The 18,320-nt window shown below is 38.2% G+C and overlaps 6 non-coding genes across 6 annotated transcripts; 2 read left to right on the top strand and 4 right to left on the bottom strand.

Moving 5' to 3' along the window:
- The first annotated feature begins 10,645 nt into the window (after positions 1-10,645).
- Positions 10,646-10,717, top strand: TRNAA-UGC (transfer RNA alanine (anticodon UGC)). Its single transcript has one exon. It is a non-coding gene; the product is annotated as a tRNA-Ala (tRNA).
- An 873-nt stretch (positions 10,718-11,590) lies between these two features.
- TRNAA-AGC (transfer RNA alanine (anticodon AGC)) lies at positions 11,591-11,663 on the bottom strand. The gene has a single exon. It is a non-coding gene; the product is annotated as a tRNA-Ala (tRNA).
- A 2,023-nt stretch (positions 11,664-13,686) lies between these two features.
- Positions 13,687-13,760, bottom strand: TRNAN-GUU (transfer RNA asparagine (anticodon GUU)). Its single transcript has one exon. It is a non-coding gene; the product is annotated as a tRNA-Asn (tRNA).
- A 402-nt stretch (positions 13,761-14,162) lies between these two features.
- On the top strand, positions 14,163-14,236 carry TRNAN-GUU (transfer RNA asparagine (anticodon GUU)). Its single transcript has one exon. It is a non-coding gene; the product is annotated as a tRNA-Asn (tRNA).
- Positions 14,237-15,931: 1,695 nt separating this feature from the next.
- On the bottom strand, positions 15,932-16,003 carry TRNAA-UGC (transfer RNA alanine (anticodon UGC)). The gene has a single exon. It is a non-coding gene; the product is annotated as a tRNA-Ala (tRNA).
- A 1,050-nt stretch (positions 16,004-17,053) lies between these two features.
- TRNAA-AGC (transfer RNA alanine (anticodon AGC)) lies at positions 17,054-17,126 on the bottom strand. The gene has a single exon. It is a non-coding gene; the product is annotated as a tRNA-Ala (tRNA).
- Positions 17,127-18,320: the final 1,194 nt, after the last annotated feature.

Genomic DNA, 18,320 nt, shown 5'->3' with positions numbered 1-18,320 from the left:
ACTCCACTCTATGAAGGATTTATGGTAGGATATGGACAAAGATTTCACAGGATGAGAAAGTAGGGATTGGTTGGAGTCTGCAGAGGTAGTGGCAGAACACATATCAATGAGATCCCAGATCCATGAAAGTATTAAAGAAGTCCTACAATATTATATTTATGTACATGTGGAATAGTTCACCTATTATTGTTTACAGTTAATCTGACAATACAATAGCCACAGGAAATATTTCTCTCAGAGATCAATACATTTTGGTTGTAACAGCAATAACACCTTCTAATGTTCATAGGTGACTTAGACTGGCCCAGATAATAGGTAGTGAAAAAGGGAGAATTAGAAAGGATGGAAGAGAAAAAATAGCTCAAGTATATGAGAAAAGAGGAAAATATGACAATATGACACAGGAGAAATATAGAACAGATGGAGAGGGGAGTTTCTGAAGGTCAGTAATAGTGACCCCAGGTGCTCATAATTTCCTTTTATTAACACTAAATACTTCTAATATAGAGTTCATATATATGTATGTATGTATGTATGTATATATATATATATATATAAAGTTCATTTAATTATCAAGAATAAAATCTCATGTTAAAACTCAAGAAGTCATTTAGAATCTGAGGGGGGTAGAAAATCGGCAGTCTAGTCCTCCATGTCCATTGAAAGTCTAGCCATCAGTCCACTTGTCATTAGGACCCTGAACAGGACCAGGTGGTTCAACACTAAGTTAGTTGTCAGAACCTCCTCATCTTTAAAAATCCTTTACTTGACTCAATCACTCTGTCATCCCTTCTATCTTCTTATATATTTTCCTCCTTCCACAGTCAATCTTCCAGAAAAGAAGTCTATACTTGCTGCTATAAGTCCTTTCCTCCCTACCCTTCTCCTTTCTTTTTAATCTGGCTTCTCATACAAATATTCTGCTGAAAACTTCTCTATTCAATGTTATAAATAATCTCTTAATTTCTAAATCTGATAACCTTTTCTCAGTCTTCATCTCTCTTGATCTCGACAGTATTTGGCAGTTTTCATTACTGGTCACCACCTCTTCCTACATATCAGCTCCTCCCAGGCATTTTGTGACCTTATTTTCTCCTCCTATGTTTCTGTTTACTTTTATGTCTCATTTGCTGGATTACCATCCATGTTCTATTTTTATTTTACTTTGACCATGGTTTCTCTGTTCTGAATCTTTTTTTCTTTTCCCTCTATATTTTTTCTCAGTGATTTTATTCACTATCATAGGATCAATTACCCTTCTATGAAGACAATTCCCAAATCTATATATCCAGACCTAATCTTTCTCTTGAGGTCTAGTCATACAGATTGAAATGACTGTTCAGTATCTCCATATGGATATCCCATAGACACCTCAAGCTCAGCTTGCCCAAAGCAAGACTCATTATACCTATTCTGCCTGCTTCCTTTTTTCTGTTGAGGGTACCATCATCTTTGAAGTCATACAGGTTCAAAATTCAGAATCATCCTCTACTCTTCCTGTTGCCTCACATCTATAATCTTTTTAATTCCTTTTTTTTTTTTCACAACATCTCTCACATCTACCATCTTATCTGCATTCTCACTATCATGACTGTCTCAGACTCTCATTCCCTCTAGCTTGGATTATTTGGACATCTTCTTAACTAGACTCTGAGTTTCTAGTTTCTCTCCCCCAAAATCTATCCACATATAGTGGTCAAAATTAATTTTCCAAAGCACAGTTCTGACCACTTCATTAGCCTGATCAGTGATCTTTAGTAGTTCACTTTTATTTCTCGGATATAATATATAGACTTCTCAGTCTGATATTTAAAGTCCTTCACTATCTGTCTCCAGTATATCTTTCTTACTTATTTCACATTATTCTCCTTTGTTTACTCTGGGTTCACATACCACTTTTATTGTCCTCTCCCTTCTTAAATATTTTGTATTTACTTATCCAGGAAGGTATTTTATCTTCCTAGTAAGCTCCTTGAAGACAGAAACTGTTCTATATTTTTCTTTGTATATCCAGTCTCTAGTGACTTACACATAATAGATGATTAATAAATGTGGTTGAATGAATTAAACTAATATCAGTCATTCACTTTGGAAAACCACCAGGCTCACATATGGCATAAGACCGATAAGTCAATATACTTTAAATTTTACAAAGTATTCCTTGTCAAACAACTCTTTGAAATGGTATTGTAAAACTATTATTTCAATTTTAAAGATAAAGAAAACAAGACTTGACAGAAGGTAAATGATTTTTCCATGATTACTTACCTAGTTAAGGGTCAGATGTGGGATTTAAACCAGTGACTCACTAAAATTCTAGTTCTCTCTTCTTTACATGAGTTCAGTGCTTTTTATTTAATTTTCAGAATTCTTAGTGTGTAATTTTCTGTTTCACCTTGAAGCTTCAATCTGAGACAGAGGAAAAAGAACAGACAAAACATTTGCATATAGGAAGATACACAGATTATGTGCTTTACCTGACCATGTTCTATCAGACACTTCCTATTTGTAGTTATGTTTCAGTACAAATTATATTACCTGTAGCACATCTAAATTTACTCAAGAGTATGCTATGTTACAATAAAGCTCCATATACATATGTTACTTCTAAATCATTGACTTCACATATCACATTGCACAAGGGACCAAACACATAATAAATCAAATCTGGAAAAATCTTATTTTTGAAAAACAAATGGACAGAAAATAGAAAGATGAAAATTTCCAAAACACACCAAAACATTCATGGCAAAGCTTTTAAAATATAAAATAAATAGAAACAAAGCAAGTGCCCATCAAACAAACTGTAGTACAGAAATGTACTGTCTACAGCTATGCAAATGGACAGAGCTTGATGCAAAACAAAACAATGACTACCAAACTGCAAATGGATATATCAGCAATGACAGCAACAAACTCAGATCTAAACACCAATTGTAGTAACTAAATTTTATTGTGGAGAAAAGTTGATAAAATACATCTCTCTGTCTTCATTTTAGATATGGAAGTCTGTTGGTATAGAATATTGAGTATTTTGTCAGAATGGGTCAAATGTTGGTTAACTTTTCAAAATAGCTTTATCCCTCTTTAATTTTTTTAAAACAAGAGATGACTTTATGGGTAGCAGAAGAAGTATTGACATATTCTTTAGAAACTGACATAGAAAAGAAGATACCAATAAAAATGAAACAATTCGATTAAAGAAATAAGCAAATTAGACAGAAGCATACAAACATCTACATATGTTAACATTGCAAGAGGAATAGATATGCCTGTATGAAATGTGATATAAGACAATAATTAGATGGAAATATTTTTATGTAATAATAGAAATTATTGTTAAATTGCAAGGAATAGCAAAGGTACCTGTTGATATAAAACAACCATGAATTGAGACTCTAAAGACTTTTTTTTGTATTGTATTTTTGGCACATTTATGTTGAGTTTAGTGGCACCTAGGATATAACCCTCATGGTAGCTTAGCAACAAATGTAGGTAACATCATTAAAATTCCATTCAAAATCTATTGGGATTGAGAAAATTGTATATACATAAATGAGTTCTCAGGGGTTTCATTAGTTTTCTCTTGGTCTTTATCTGTCTTGATTAAAAAATAAGTAAGGGGGTGGCCAGGTGTCTCAGTGAGTAAGAGCACCGGCCTTAGTGTCGGGATGACCTGGGGATCGAATCCAGGCTCAGATACTTAGCACCACACCCAGAAATAACTGGCCGTGTAACCTTGAGCAAGTTACTTAACCCCAATTGCTTTAAAAAAAAAGTAAGAAGGGATAGCAAATTAGTCAAATTATGATCTGGCATAGATGGTCTTAAAAACTGACCTGAATTGTAATGTGGCAATTATGATTGTGATAGTATGCATTTTACATAAGAAATTACCCTAGTTAACTCACTAGATGCAATAATACATGTTATGACTAGAGTCATAATACATGTTGTCTCCACATATAAATACTTGAGTTGGACAGTTTCCCTTTGAAACTCAACTCTACTAGAAACTTCAACTCCTACAATAAAGATATTATCAGTGTGGAGAACTACCAACATTTTGAAGCAACATTGACATGTTTCTAAATCTCCAGGTGATGATCTCTTGGGATATGAATGATTCTGATAGGCAAACTCAGATTTCCCTTAGGACAGTTAACATATTCTTTGAGCCAATAGTTAGAAGTGGTGTTGGTATCTGTGAATTACTCATCCTTAATAGCTGTAGAAATCTTATATCTCCATTTACTCCTTTTGTAGTATCACAAAAGGATAATAGTCAGCTGATTAATAGACATTCATTAAGGACATACTATGAGTGAGAATATAACTAGGTACTCAGAATGAGGATAAACATGATAAAAATTAAAGAATTGACATTCTGTAAACTGTGACATTTTCACATTTTCATAGGCATTCTTTTTTGTTCTTCTTTAAAAAAGACTTTTTTTTGAGACTAGATCTTCCTATCTGGCCCATATTGGAAGTTCAGTGACCACTCAGAGCCCCAATCCAACTGATGACTAGAGCAGAAGCTTTGACTTGCTCCATTTCTGACCTAGGTTGGTTTGATCTTTTTATAGGTAGTCTGGTAGCCTCTTGCTCTGGGTGTGTGTGTGTGTGTGTGGGGTTAACATAGAGATTCCAGACTTAGTGTAGACACTAGAATACCTTGAACACCACTGCAGCTCAGAGCTACCAAACTGTACCAGTCTCAGGCTCCTCAGTATGTCAGGAATAGAAGCAGACCACTGCCCAGGCAGACTGTGCCTGACCCAGAGTCCATGCTCCAATCGCAGAGAGACCACAAACATGCAAAAAGTCCAGGGTAGTATGTAGAGTCTTACATGAAACCTACTACCAGGTCAATTATCATCATCTGACTGAGACCTGTCTGTTAGACACCATCTAGCAACAGCAAAGGAGAAGGTGAAGTTTAAGTTCAGGATTATGTGGGAAGAAGAAGAAAGGAAAAGAGTGGAGGCCAAACCTAAGTCCAGACACCACAAGACTTGACTAAAACTCAGGAATTTCTGTAGATGATGGGAACTTCTCTTAGGTGATGCATCCAGGCATCAATAATGACATTCGAGAATATAGAGGGTAGTAGAGCCTGACCCAAGCACAAATCCCCAGTCCAGAAATTGAGGCCTTAGATATGAATGTATAGATGACATATACAATGAATATATACTATGGGTTGGGAGAGCCCAAAAGGTGAGCCTAGAAAAAGAAAGTAACTTAACAATTCTAAGTAGAGCTTCAGGGAAAAGAATGGTTGCAAGAGACACAATTATGCCTGGAAGAAATGAAGAAATTTAAAATGCAGTATTAAGAGAAATGAGAGCTAGGGAGGAAAGAATAGAAAAAGGAATCAATAGCTTAGAATAAAAAGTGATAAACCTTACCCAAGAAATGAACTACACGAAAATTAGAATGGACCAAGATATAAAGTAATGACCACTTGAGACAACAAGAATCATTAAAGGAAAATTAAAATACTGGAAAAAAAGCCTACAAGAAAATGTAAGGTATATAGTGTCTAAAACTGACTTGGAGAATAGTTCCAAGAATCACAATCTTAGTACCACAAGTTCCAAAAGAACCACAATTATAGTACCTTAAAATCATAACCAGGAATAATAAATTTGGGTACCATATTTTTTTAAAATTTCAAAACAATTGCCCAGAACAATTTTTTAATTGCCTTTTTTGGAGGGGAAGAGGGCAGGTCAATTTGGGTTAAGTCACTTGCCTAAGGTCACAGGGATAGTAAGTGTTAAAGTGTCTGAGATTGGATTTGAACTCAGGTTCTCCTGATTCCAGGACTGGGGCTCTATTCACTGCACCACCTAGCCACCTCATGCAGAGCTATTTGAAACAAAAATTAAAGCTAAAAAAAAAATAGAAAGAATGTTCTGGTCATTTCCTGAACAAAATCTCACAATGAAAACTCTCAAAAACATCATAGTCAAAATCCAGAGCTGCTAGGTCAAAGAAAAAAATATGGTAAGGAGCCATAATTCAATTACCAATGAATCACAATCAAGATTACACAGAACTTGGCAGAAACTACTTGGTATGTAAAGGAGATGTTGGAATGTGATATTCTAAAAGGTCAAAGATAAAGTTTTACAATCAGAAATAATTCTTCCTACAAAAATAAAAATAATGCTACATGGAAAAAAAAGTAGACCTTTAATAAAATAGAGGTCTTTCAAGTATTCTTGATGAAAAGATCAGAGTTAAGTAGGAACTTCAAAATGCAAACACATGAGTCTAGGGAAAAATAGAAAGGTTAATAATACACTTTAGCATTCAGAAGGGGATATACAATGATGAAGTGTTCAATAGGAGAGGAAGAAATAGATGTCTTTTCAATGTCATCAAGGGTCACAGAAGGAGATAATGATAATAATAATTATAAACACACACACATATTGCTCTAAAGTTTGCAAAATACTTTACAGATAATATTTTGTTTTATCCTCACAATAACCCTGGGAGGTAGGTACTATTATTATCTTCATTTTAAAGATTAGGGAACTGAGGCAGTTGGATGTTAAAGTGATTTGCCCAGGTTATAAAGCTAACAAATATCTAAATCTAAATTTGACCCTTGATGTCCCTGACTATAAGTCCAGTGCTCTAGCTACTGGGCCACCTAGCTAAGAAAAACAAAAGAACCGGGAAGGTTTGGTTCTGTTTTTTGAGTCTAATAGGTGAAAAAAATAGAAGAAAGAAGGAATATACTAGGGAAGAAAGAGGGAGGGGAAGAAACTTACTATTTCATAAAATAAAAATGCAAATATGAAAAAATACTAAAAAGGAGAAAAGGTTGTGAGGGAATGGGCATCATATGATCTTCACTTTCATATAAACTGGACAAAGAAAGATTGGACACACACACAATTTGGCATAGAAATACATCAAACAGGGAAGTAAGTGAGGACAGGGAGATGGGATAGCAGGCTTAAAGAGGAAAGGTGGAATATGTGAAGGATGAGTCACAAACAAAGCAAACTTTAATGTTGGAAGATGGCACATGAAGATTGTTGTTGTTTAGTCATCTAAGTAAAATCTGACTCTGTGACCCCATTTGGGATTTTCTTGGCAAAGATATTGAAGTGGTCTGCCATTTCTTTCTCTAGCTCACTTTACAGATGAGAAAACTGAGGCAAACAGATTAAGTGAGTTACCCAGGGTCATACAGCTAATAAATGTCTGAGAACAGATTTGAACTCAGGAAGACTGACATCAGACCTGGTGCTCTACCCACTGTGCCACAGAACTGGCCCCAAAGAGGGATTACAGGGAAAGAAAGACATGGTGAAAATGTGTGATGGAGAAGGCAGAAGGTAAGACAAGAAGGGTAGTAGAGTGGAAACAGATCCCTTCAATAATTGGTCATTAGTATGAAGTGCACTCTACTGTCCTTTACCCCTACTCCAATTTCTTCTCTATAAAGAGGAGGACAGATGGCCAAAGGGAATAAAATGTATAAGAGTTAGGATGGAGAAAATCTGCAATTAATGTTTACAACCATGAATGAGAATGAGATGAATTTGCCTATAGAATGAAAAAGAATAGAAAAAATATTTTAAAAAACGGAATCCAACAATATATTCTTTATAAGAAGTACATTTAAAATATAATAAATCACTTAGAGTTAAAATAAAGAGCTGGAAGAAAATCTATTATACTTCCAATGAATTCAATGTACATTTTCCAGACCCAGACAAATCTAAGAAAAACAAAAACAGAATAGGAGGACCTAAATAAAATTTTAGAAAAGTTATATATGATAGATTTTGAGGATTAGTAAATGGGAATAGAAATGAGTGTACACTCTCTCACCAGCACCTTTAAAAACTGACCATGTGGCATAGCATAAAAATCTGATGAACAAATGCAGAGAAACAAATATTAACTATATCTTTTTATATGTCAATACTATTTAATTCAACAAAGGATATTTGAAGACAGGATTAAAATTGATTAGAAACTAAGTAATTTAATTTTAAAGTATTGGTGGATCAAAGAACAAATTAGCTTTTAATTTTGGAAGGAGATTGGGAGAAGAGGGTTAGCATAGTGATGCTGAAAAATGAAAATTATCAAAAACATTTTCAAAAATCCCAAATGAGTAAAGTAGAAAGTTCTGAAGGAAGTAAAGACTGTTAGGAATGTAGCATGTTTTAGAAAAGCTTCTGGTATGAATTTCAGATACATGTTTTCATATACGCTTCTCACTTTGTGTTCTATGGGGTAAAAGTAAATGGTTTTTTTTTTCAGTGCTTAAGTTCAAAATAAAAAATAAATAAAAGTTTAACTTCTATGTGAAATTTACTACATATTTAAAAGAAAAAGCAAACCATTCATAATAGAGATTTGAAGTTTCATATACATTGTTTTTCTGTTCTAATTTTAATACAGACATCCACATTATATTTGGTGTATATTAAGTTTAAAATTTTAAAACTTTTTAAAAAAAGATTTGGTTAATAGTTCAAGGAATATGAGTGATAGGTGTTTTAAGGAATATTGTATGATTTTAACATTTGTATGAAAGACATCTTGTTGACAATCCAAACTTGGGTATGGTATTTTGTTCCAAAAACGTTCTTTTTTTTTTAATGTTAGCAAAGTATTTGTATACAAATCTCTTTTTTGGGCCTTTTTGTATATGAGAATGCTCATGTTTGTTGAACATTTCCTAGTTCACAATATGTTTTCAGAAGCAAACAAAGCCTGATGTCTTATTCCATATGTTTTTCAGTAAATTGTACAGCTATTTGTATGTAATCTACTCTAAAATATCATTTGTGAAATCTAGCTTGCCCCCCTCTCAATCTGCATCAAAACGCCTTGTATGTTAGGTATGTATAGGTTTTTCTCCTAAAATATTTGTGGAGAAGGAACAGTAGATATTGGTATTTCTTTTGTCACCTATTACAACAATAATAATTACAGCTTTTACCCTTTTCTTGAACATCATTTTTCCCCACTTGGCTGTATTTAGAATATCAATCCCCCAACACTTTAAATTATGTTGCCTGGAGTGTAGCTTTCTTTTTGTACATGCAGTCTTGTTACTCTTCTCATCTTTGTTTTCTTCATGGCCATTTTAATTGCTTTATACAACAGAGCCAGGAGTGTGATGTTACATGCAAAATGTAGTGGCTCCACAATAACTAATGGTGTAAAGAGTTTGTTCTAAAATTCTTGGCTGATCTCTATTTCCAATCTTTTCATTGTTTTCTTTCTAATTTTACCCTAAAATTCCTTTGATGTGACTCTTAGTTCATGCTTTCTGTAAACCTGATTCCCTTTCCCTGCTGCTGCTCATTATCTTCCACCATCTCCCTCCATAAAGATTTTACAAACACAGTGATAGCAGTTACTTATTGAGGTTGTTGTGAAAATAAAATGGGATGGCATTTACAGGGCACTTTGCAAGCCTCAGAGCCCCTTTTAAGTGGTACCTATTAGTATTTTCAAGGAGATCAATTGTTTTTTTGGATAATTTCTAATTACTTCAGAAAAGATGTAAGACTGCTCTAACTACTGAAATAACTACAACGAAAATTAGGCTATTGTAAAGGGTACACTCAAAGGACTCTGAGGATTTAAAGGCAGGATGGGCTACATATTCTTAAGAACATCAAGGAAAGCTTCATGAAAATAAAAGTTTCTTAGTGTTTGGACTGAGATAATTTGTAATAAGGGTGGCATTTAAGCTGGCACTTGGCAGGATTTTGACAGGCTTTAATGGTGGCAGGGTGGGATGTGTAAGAGCATCCCAGGTGGAGAGAACCAAAATAAAAGCATAGCTTCTTTCTGTGCAAAGACAGAGCCACAGGGGATAGGGATAATTAAAGGCTTTGGAGAGTTCAAGGACTGGCTATAAGGGACGGGGGAGACCTGGTGAATGGTGGAGGCATGACTCTTTTGCTTCCCTCACCTCTGTCTCTGACACGTCTTTTGAGTCTGTTCCCTCCCCTCTATTCCCACTGCAGATCTGCCATGCATTGTCAGTAGATTAACCAGATCTTTCAATCCTTCTCTCTGCTGCCAGAAAAAGCTTTTCCTCTGCAACTATTCAACACTATCAGCTGCTTTACATATCGTTTAAATTGCGTTTGTGTTTTTTTTTTTTTTTGTTCCCATTTCTATATTCAGAGAAACTACCAAAAAGCAATAACACAGGGTTCAATATTCAGGGACAGAAAAGGGGAAGGAAATTTGTTCTTTGTCATCTCAACTACAATTGCAAAGTTTTCTAAAAGTATCAATTATTGGTATTGGAGGCAATTAGGCGGCCTTGCAGTCAGAGTAAACCCGAGTTAAAATCCGCCCTCACACACTTACTGTGTTATCTCTGGGGCAAATCCCTTAATTTACTCTCAGCCTCGGCTCCCTCCCTCAATTGGGGATAGTAATAATACCTACCTCCCAGGGATGTTGTGAGGATCACAAGATTTAATATTTACAAAGCGCTTAACGCAATGTCTGGCACTCAGCAAGCTCTATAGATACTTATCTCCTTCCTCTCAGACTCCCACCATTCATCCAACGCCTCTGACAAATCAGCGAAATACCACAACAATTAACAGTAGAAAAATAGCTGAATAATGTGGGGGATGTAGCTCAGCGGTAGAGCGCACGCTTTGCATGTGTGAGGCCCCGGGTTCGATCCCCGGCATCTCCATCAGTTTTTAAAAGTTCTCAAAACGATAATTCTGGCCTGGCTAATTCTTCCCCCCCCCGTTCACGCCTCTGAGCTTCTCAGCTCTGGACCTTTAGGAAAACCAAAACATTGGAGACCAACCTCAGACCCACTGAGTCACATCTTTGCTAATAAGCAGTCCCCAGGCCCTCCTTTGGTTTGGTTCAGGTGGCTTTGTGGGACTACAATGAGGGTGGTGCCCCAAGTTATTCCCTTCAGTCAGTGTGAAAGTCAGCCTCTGTGGACCTCGAAGGAGTAAACTTGAAGCGATTAGAAAATGCAATTGTAATGCTCCCACTGAAGAGCGAGGCCAAGAAGAGAAAACGTTCTAGATGGGAAATCTTCCAATTATTTTCCCATGGATTTGGGTGGGGAGGATTTCAATGTGTCTCAAAATATGGTAAAGAGATGTCTCATCCCCTTCATTGCCTTAAAGCTTTATTTATGGTAGAAGCACTATCCCCACACCCAAACCATTGCTAGAAGGAAGACAATAGTGCTGGGAAGAAAGGATGTGGGAACCAGTAATCTAATCTCAACAGTGAAGATGTGGAAACCAACCAGTGAATTGTAAAATTCATTTTAGTAATTGCTATCCCAACTTATCTATTTCAACGGACACGTATAGCACGTGCGTAGTATCCAACATTTTCTCTTAAATCTTTTCATCCAGATCAGTTCCCAGGGTATGGTGGAGACATAGTAAGGTCACTACACTGGTAATGAAGGGAAAGATGTTTTTAGTCATACTATGCGTTTGCCCTAGAGGGATGTGGAATCTGATTATATTTTACTTAACCTCTGGTTTACAATTCAGAGAACAAAGCACTCATCTACTTTCTTAGGAATCAAAACTGGAGGATGCGGGTATCGATCCCGCTACTTCTCGCATGCTAAGCGAGCGCTCTACCATTTGAGCTAATCCCCCTGCTCAGGGGAAACTTTCAACAAGTTAATAGACGGTATCTTCTCCCAGTATCTGGAAGTGAGTGGGGGAAGTGAGGTTGTGTTGTATGAAGTAAATCATTCCAGGCAAAAAAACAAAAGCAGGAGTCTGAGGAGGAACAAAATTATGTTTGGCCTGAACTTGACTAAATTTCAAAATCAGGAGAGAGACCATAGAGATTAAGAGGGCACAGGTATAACCAGAAGACAGTGGAGGATATGGAAATGCAGATATGTAGGAAATAGCCTCAGCTTCCTAGGGCCTTAATACCAGGTAGCTGGGCTAAATCTTGACAAGGGAACAGTTTTCTGGAGTTTCCAAGGATTTCCCCTCCAAACTTCAAAGATCTTTGGGCATGTGTTTTCAGTTTTCCAGATCTGGGTATGATCAAAGGTTTCCCCACTCTTTTACACTCCCCAGTACGAAATAGCTATACCCTTAAGGCTGACGACTTCGGCTCTTTGGTTCCCTGTTAAGGATACCTCCCTCTCCCCGCACATTATTTCCAGAAGGATTTAACCTGAGAACTTCGCTTCTCCCTCTCTCCACTCCCTCCACTACTGCTCTGGCTTTAGCTTCTGAAATATAAGGAAATCTGAAGAGTGAAGTAAGAAATTTCTCACACTCTCTGATGTCTTTTAATAAGTCCTGGGGCTTGCACCCATGTAGTGACGGCTCTTTGAGACTATTTGAGTGATTCCAGCACTTCCTATCATCCCTTTAGGGATATGAAAATAACCTCCTTGGATGTCAAAGAAATTGGAAGGTACCTTTGCACAAACCTGGAGAGGATTGTAAGGAGCATGATGAAGTATCTAACGAAGAAGAAAGAAGTTGAGGATGAAGTGAGGAAAGAGGAGCTCACCTGGAAGCCCAGAGCCCTTTGAAGAAATGATCAGCCCTAAAAGACAGTATCAGCCAGCCAGACAGAAAGGTTCACTGGAAACAGTTACAAGCCAGAAAACCTGTCCAATACCAGTCTGATACAGGTCCCCTATCAAGCGCCCATGAAATCAGTACTACTTAGATGAACAATGTTCCCTTTCCTGGTCTTTAGGGTTCATTTGCTCCGTTCCTTCCAGGTTTGTCTTCTCTCTTCATCCTTTTGTCTTCCTCCTATCCTCTTCCCAGCTTTGTCAAGATTATCTGTGTGTGCTTTGGGGAATGTATCAGAGCCCTTTTGCTCCTTCCTATATCGTCAAGTTTGAAGATTCCTTCAAACACGAAGAATCCCTACTGCCCGAGCTTCTGAGTTAGCGAAGTGTCATGTGTCTTTATCTCAATATCTTTCTTGTCCTGCTTCATTCTCTACGTGAAAACTCTACTGATGTCTCAAACTCAATATGTCCAGAACTAAGTCTCGTTTCTCCCCTCTGCTCCCAATTCTGCTTCTTCTTCTGCTTTCCCTATTTCCATCTGTGATACCATCATCCACTTAGTCACCAGATCTAATAACCCTGGAGTTATTGAGTCTTTCCTCTTCCTCATCATATCCTATCAGATACCAGGTACTAGTGATTTTATCTCCACAACATTTCTTGCCATCCTCTTCTTTCTACTATCATTCACCTAGTCTAGAATCCCATCATTACTCCTCAGACTGAATAGTTTCTTTATGGATATCCTCCCCCCCCCCCCCCATGTCCTTTTACCTTCTCTTTCTTATCTCAATCTCAAGAATAGGATGAGGTTACTAAGCAGCAGTTCTAATGAAAAAGTCATTCCTTCTTTCCGATTCTGGTCATTACACTTTCCTAATCCTTTTCTCTTCTTCAGAGTCCCTCGAGGTCATTACTAATATTAACTTCCTTGATCCGCCTCTTATTGTCATCTAAAGTATTGTAACAAAAATTGGGAGGTCTGGAGTAGCTGGGAAGGGAAATAAGTGGAAAGAGTGGAAGAAGACCTGAGTAAAGAAATGCTCAAAGGGTCAGAAGTACAGGTTTACATGGAGTGTCAACGGCTTTTAACTACAGGCAGGCAAGAAGATACCACTTAAGCAATCCGTCCCTGGGTGGGCTCGAACCACCAACCTTTCGGTTAACAGCCGAACGCGCTAACCGATTGCGCCACAGAGACGTTGCTCCAAAGTGATTTAGACGATACCAGGTAGGGCAAATCCCTCCCCCAGTCCCCAGCAAATGAACAACACAATCCTAAACACGAGCCCCCCCACCCCCCAAAAAAAAAAAACCAAAACAAGAAATCAAAGGATTTGTTTCACCACCCGAGGTACGATAACCTAGCCACAACAATTCTCATTGCTGTATTTTTATTCCAACCAGAAAAAAGAAAGCCATTCTCTCCCTCCCGTAGCCTGGGCACAATAAGCCAGCTTCTCTAGACATATATTTGTTTCAAGTTTCGGACATAATTGTGCGTATTTTGCAGACTTATTGGGATTCCATGGTCAGGACACTTTAGAGACCAAGATTCTGCTTTTTGTCCTGATGAGTTCTGCTGTGGCATGTTTTTCGCGTGGTCTCTGTGGCGCAATCGGTTAGCGCGTTCGGCTGTTAACCGGAAGGTTGGTGGTTCGAGCCCACCCAGGGACGCACCATTTTTAAAAACCACTCATGTCTACCTGAAAGACATGAGTCTTTCTGAAAGAACTCAGCGTTCGTTACCTGGTTATTTGGAAAGTAAGGCATCGGTGGTTTGCTGCTGACTCACGAATATCCACGTTGGTGTTTCAGGTCGTTTTCGGTGCTCCAGATCCACACAATTAGCTGCATCCTTGTCCATTAATCTCAATCTGTCCCAAATGGGATTATCCTACCTCCCAGTCCTGGAAATCTTTAAATCCCCTGAATGATTTCATCGTTCCTCTAGCACCTCAGTGCATCATTTAAAATGACTAATTTTAAGGATGAGAGTGAAGAGAGACAAGCACTTCCCAAGGGGAATTGGACAAAACACAAACCTCGAAGATTGGGGAAAAATATGAAGAGAGACTGGGAGAGTGGGAAACTTTTGATGTGGAAAAAGGAGGAAGAAACAAGGGCACGGCAGTCATAAAACTGCTGAGAGCTATAGACAGCGACGAGGACGGAAAGTTAAGGATTTGAGGAGGTCAGACACTGCCTCCCAGGTGTCACAGAAGATAACCTTTGAAGTTCTGAGTATTCCTCATCTGTTCTAATTCTTCAGCCTGTTTCCTCTCTATTCCCAGAGCTACTATCCCATTGCCTCTGATTCAAGTCCTAATTACCATCCACCTAGACTATCTTAATAGTGTACTAACAGGTTCTACGGTCCCCGAACTGTATCTTTCCCTTAGCTGTTGCAATTATTGTTCATATTCAAATTCGGGTACCACACTCCTGCTTAAAAAATCTTCCGTGGTTCCTGATTGTTTCTGGAGAATATTTCAAATTAGGTGTCTTTGTTTTCCTCCCCTCCCCTCCCCCGCACACTTAATTCCATTCTCCCAGTGTCTCTTTGGAACCAGCTGAATCTGGATTGAAGAAGATTTTAGTTCAAGGCTGAACTCACAATCGATACTAAAGTTCTTCAGAGGGGTCCTGAGAATGTCTTTGGACCGCTTCTCCAGACCTTTGTGTGAGCGCTTGCCTTGTGCGAATTCTTCATAAAATAGTCTTTTAAGTAAACAAACTTTTGGCATTCGAGCTACGTGGCCAGCCTGTTCTCACTTCAGTAGAGTTTGAATGCTTGGCAGCTCAACTCAAGAGAGGACTTCAGGGTCGGGTACCTTATCTTGCCAGGTAATCTTCAGAACCATTCTAAGATAATTCAAATGGAAGTGGAGCTGGTTTACTGTCCAGGTTTCACAGGCATACAACAATGAAATCAGCACAATTGCTCTGTAGACCTTCACTATGGTCTGCACCCTAATACCTCTGCTCTCCCACACTTTCTTTTGAAGCCTACTAAATGCTGAGCTAGTTCTGGAAATGAGTGCGTCAACCTTATCATAGATGACGACATATGGACATGTCCGAAAAGAATACTGCCAAGGTAGGTGAATTTAAGGATAGCATTCAAAATTTCTGTAAAGATTGGTTCCAAGTATGGATGGTGTACTGCTGGTCAGTGGAGGACCTACCCGTTGAGATGAAATGTGACTCTATGGACCTGAAGAAGCTTTGAGTTTCCTAAATTTCTAGGAGTCAAAACTCTGAGTAGTGTCCAGAAGAAAGAGGCCTGGCCAGAAATTTTGCTCTAGAAAACCATCTTCCTTAAGAATGAGATTAAAACGCAGAATTTGAGATGAATGTGGGAAAACGCAATGGAGATACCGGGGATCGAACCCGGGGCCTCACACATGCAAAGCGTGCGCTCTACCACTGAGCTATATCCCCAACCCCAGGGGTAATATTTTGCCATATTTCCACCTCTTTTCTCAGCGGTTGGTGTGGGATGAATGGTGTCATTTCAAGAAATCCTAATGCCATTTGTATTCCAACAACTAACAAATTTTCCCTCTTATTTTCTGCCTCCTTTCCGCTCCCACATTATCTTTTTATTTTATTTATTTTTATTATTTCTTTCATTTAGAAAACAATAGGGAAGTCTTGAACATTTTTGAACATTAGTCCCCTATCCCCTCTTTTCTTTTTCTGTCAGCAAAGAGGAGAATGGGTTGGCGATGGGAAGTCCTCTTGGTAAGTTACTGACACAGTCCAGGTCAGTGTTTGCTATGGAAATAGAGACTAGAAGACAGATTTTAGAGATGTGGCCAAGTGGGAATCCCCAGAGTCTGGTGTAGATGCCTTTAGCGAGGAATTCACTTTTGATACTATTAAATGACGTCACCCTTCTAAAGCAAAATGCCCTCATAAGCAAAAAAGCTTAAGGCAAGAGGTGTTGGAATGGCTAAAGGCAAAGGACTGTGAACGCATTTTGACTCCTCCGGGTGGTTCAGTGGATAGCGTGGAGATAGCCCTGGAGTCTGGAAGACCCAAATTCAAAATCTGGCCTTGGACAATTACTTAGCTATATGGACCTGGGCAAGTCACTTACTCTGTTTTCATCAATTGTGAAACAATGACAACAAAACACGGTACTTCCAGGGTTGTTGAAAGCGCTTCTTGCTACCTAGAAGGCTTTTAAGCGTTTTTTTTTTTTTTTTTTCCGTCCTGCATTGCGTTCTGCCTCAGCAAGCCTATGTGTAGTTTTTGCTCTCACCCTTCCCAGCGGTCTATTTCTACCTTCCTGAATTTCTATTACGTGTATTTGCCGAGGACTAAATAGAATAACGGCTTCTTGAAGCTAGGAAGGTCATTGGAGGAAGAAGCAGGGTATTGCTGAGGGTCTGATCTTGTTGGGGTGCCTTCTGTAAATGTGAAGGAGAGGGAAAGGGAGGTCTTGGATGACCAACTCTACAATGCAGGTGGTAGAAACATAAAAAGTGGAGGATGTGGGCATCGATCCCACTACCTCTCGCATGCTAAGCGAGCGCTCTACCATTTGAGCTAATCCCCCTTCCTGACTGTAGTTTTGGCAAGCTACATCTAATTGAATCTAGAAGTCCGTGCGCTTTAGTGCTTGGCCTGTCTACTTCGGAGAATCTAAGACCAAAGGAGGACCTGTGGTGGGTGCGGGAGATTAGAGACCCGAGGAAAATAGGGGTGGAGAAAAGCTTTGGGAGGGGCAAGTATACACGTAGAGCAATGTGTGGTCTTGAAGGTGAAGGGCCCAACTTCGGGCCCAATCTTTCTAGGCATCCTCTTCTAGAGTCTGTAAGGAATCCTTTGGGAATGAAGGATCTCCATTGGATTTCAAGCTATTCTTTCCTAGGACTACAAGGCCTTCTCCTTAATCTGAATTATCTCCAAGTACTGTGTAAAATGTGTGTTTAATGAACTGGAGAAAGTTCTTTCCCTGTAGACTTTTGCTCATTCCTCCATCTTGACTTTTTACTCACACCTTGCTGTCCTGGGTTTGAATAATCATCAATGTTAGTGACTCTCCTATTTGTTAACAATGGAACAAACGATGCAACAGACATAAAAACTTATTTCCCATGTATCACCTGTGAGAAAGGTCACAGCCATTTTCAACCATCCCTACAAACTGTTGCCTTCTCATTTCTGAAAAGACAGTCCCACAATTCAATTCTGCATTACACTAGTTCAAGTCTTTTCTCAAGAATTCTCTAGTTCTTTGTAACTGTAAGGGTTAAATTGAGTCCTCTGAGGATACAACCTTTCATAGTCTTTTTTTCTTTTTCTTATCTTCAGCCACTACATATATATATATATATATATATATATATATATATATATATATACACACACACACACACACATTCTCTCCAGAATAACGGTTATATTCCAGATGTCCTAGGGAACTTTTAATAGAAAGATAAACAGCTAATCCACATTTTTATTGCCTTTTAAAGATAGAATAGCAGTATTGACAATCTCTGTGGGAGAGCTGTTGAAGTTTATGTTACTTGTGTGACTTGATGGAAGAAGCCATTTGTATTTCTGAGTCCTAGTGAGAAGAATCAGGTGACATGGGAAGGAAAGCGGATAAATAGCTAACAGTTTATATTGGTCTTACCCTGTGCCGGCCACTTTGCTAATTACTTTGCGATTATTATCTCATTTGAGCCTCATAACAACTCTGGTAGGTAGGTGCTATCATCATCATCATCATCATCATCATCATCAT

The sequence above is a fragment of the Petaurus breviceps genome, unplaced genomic scaffold, assembly GCF_028583685.1.
Source record: "Petaurus breviceps papuanus isolate PSGF00001 unplaced genomic scaffold, PetGlider_PUasm1.0 140, whole genome shotgun sequence".
NCBI lineage: Eukaryota > Metazoa > Chordata > Mammalia > Diprotodontia > Petauridae > Petaurus > Petaurus breviceps.
This window is presented reverse-complemented; position numbering and strand designations above follow the sequence as displayed.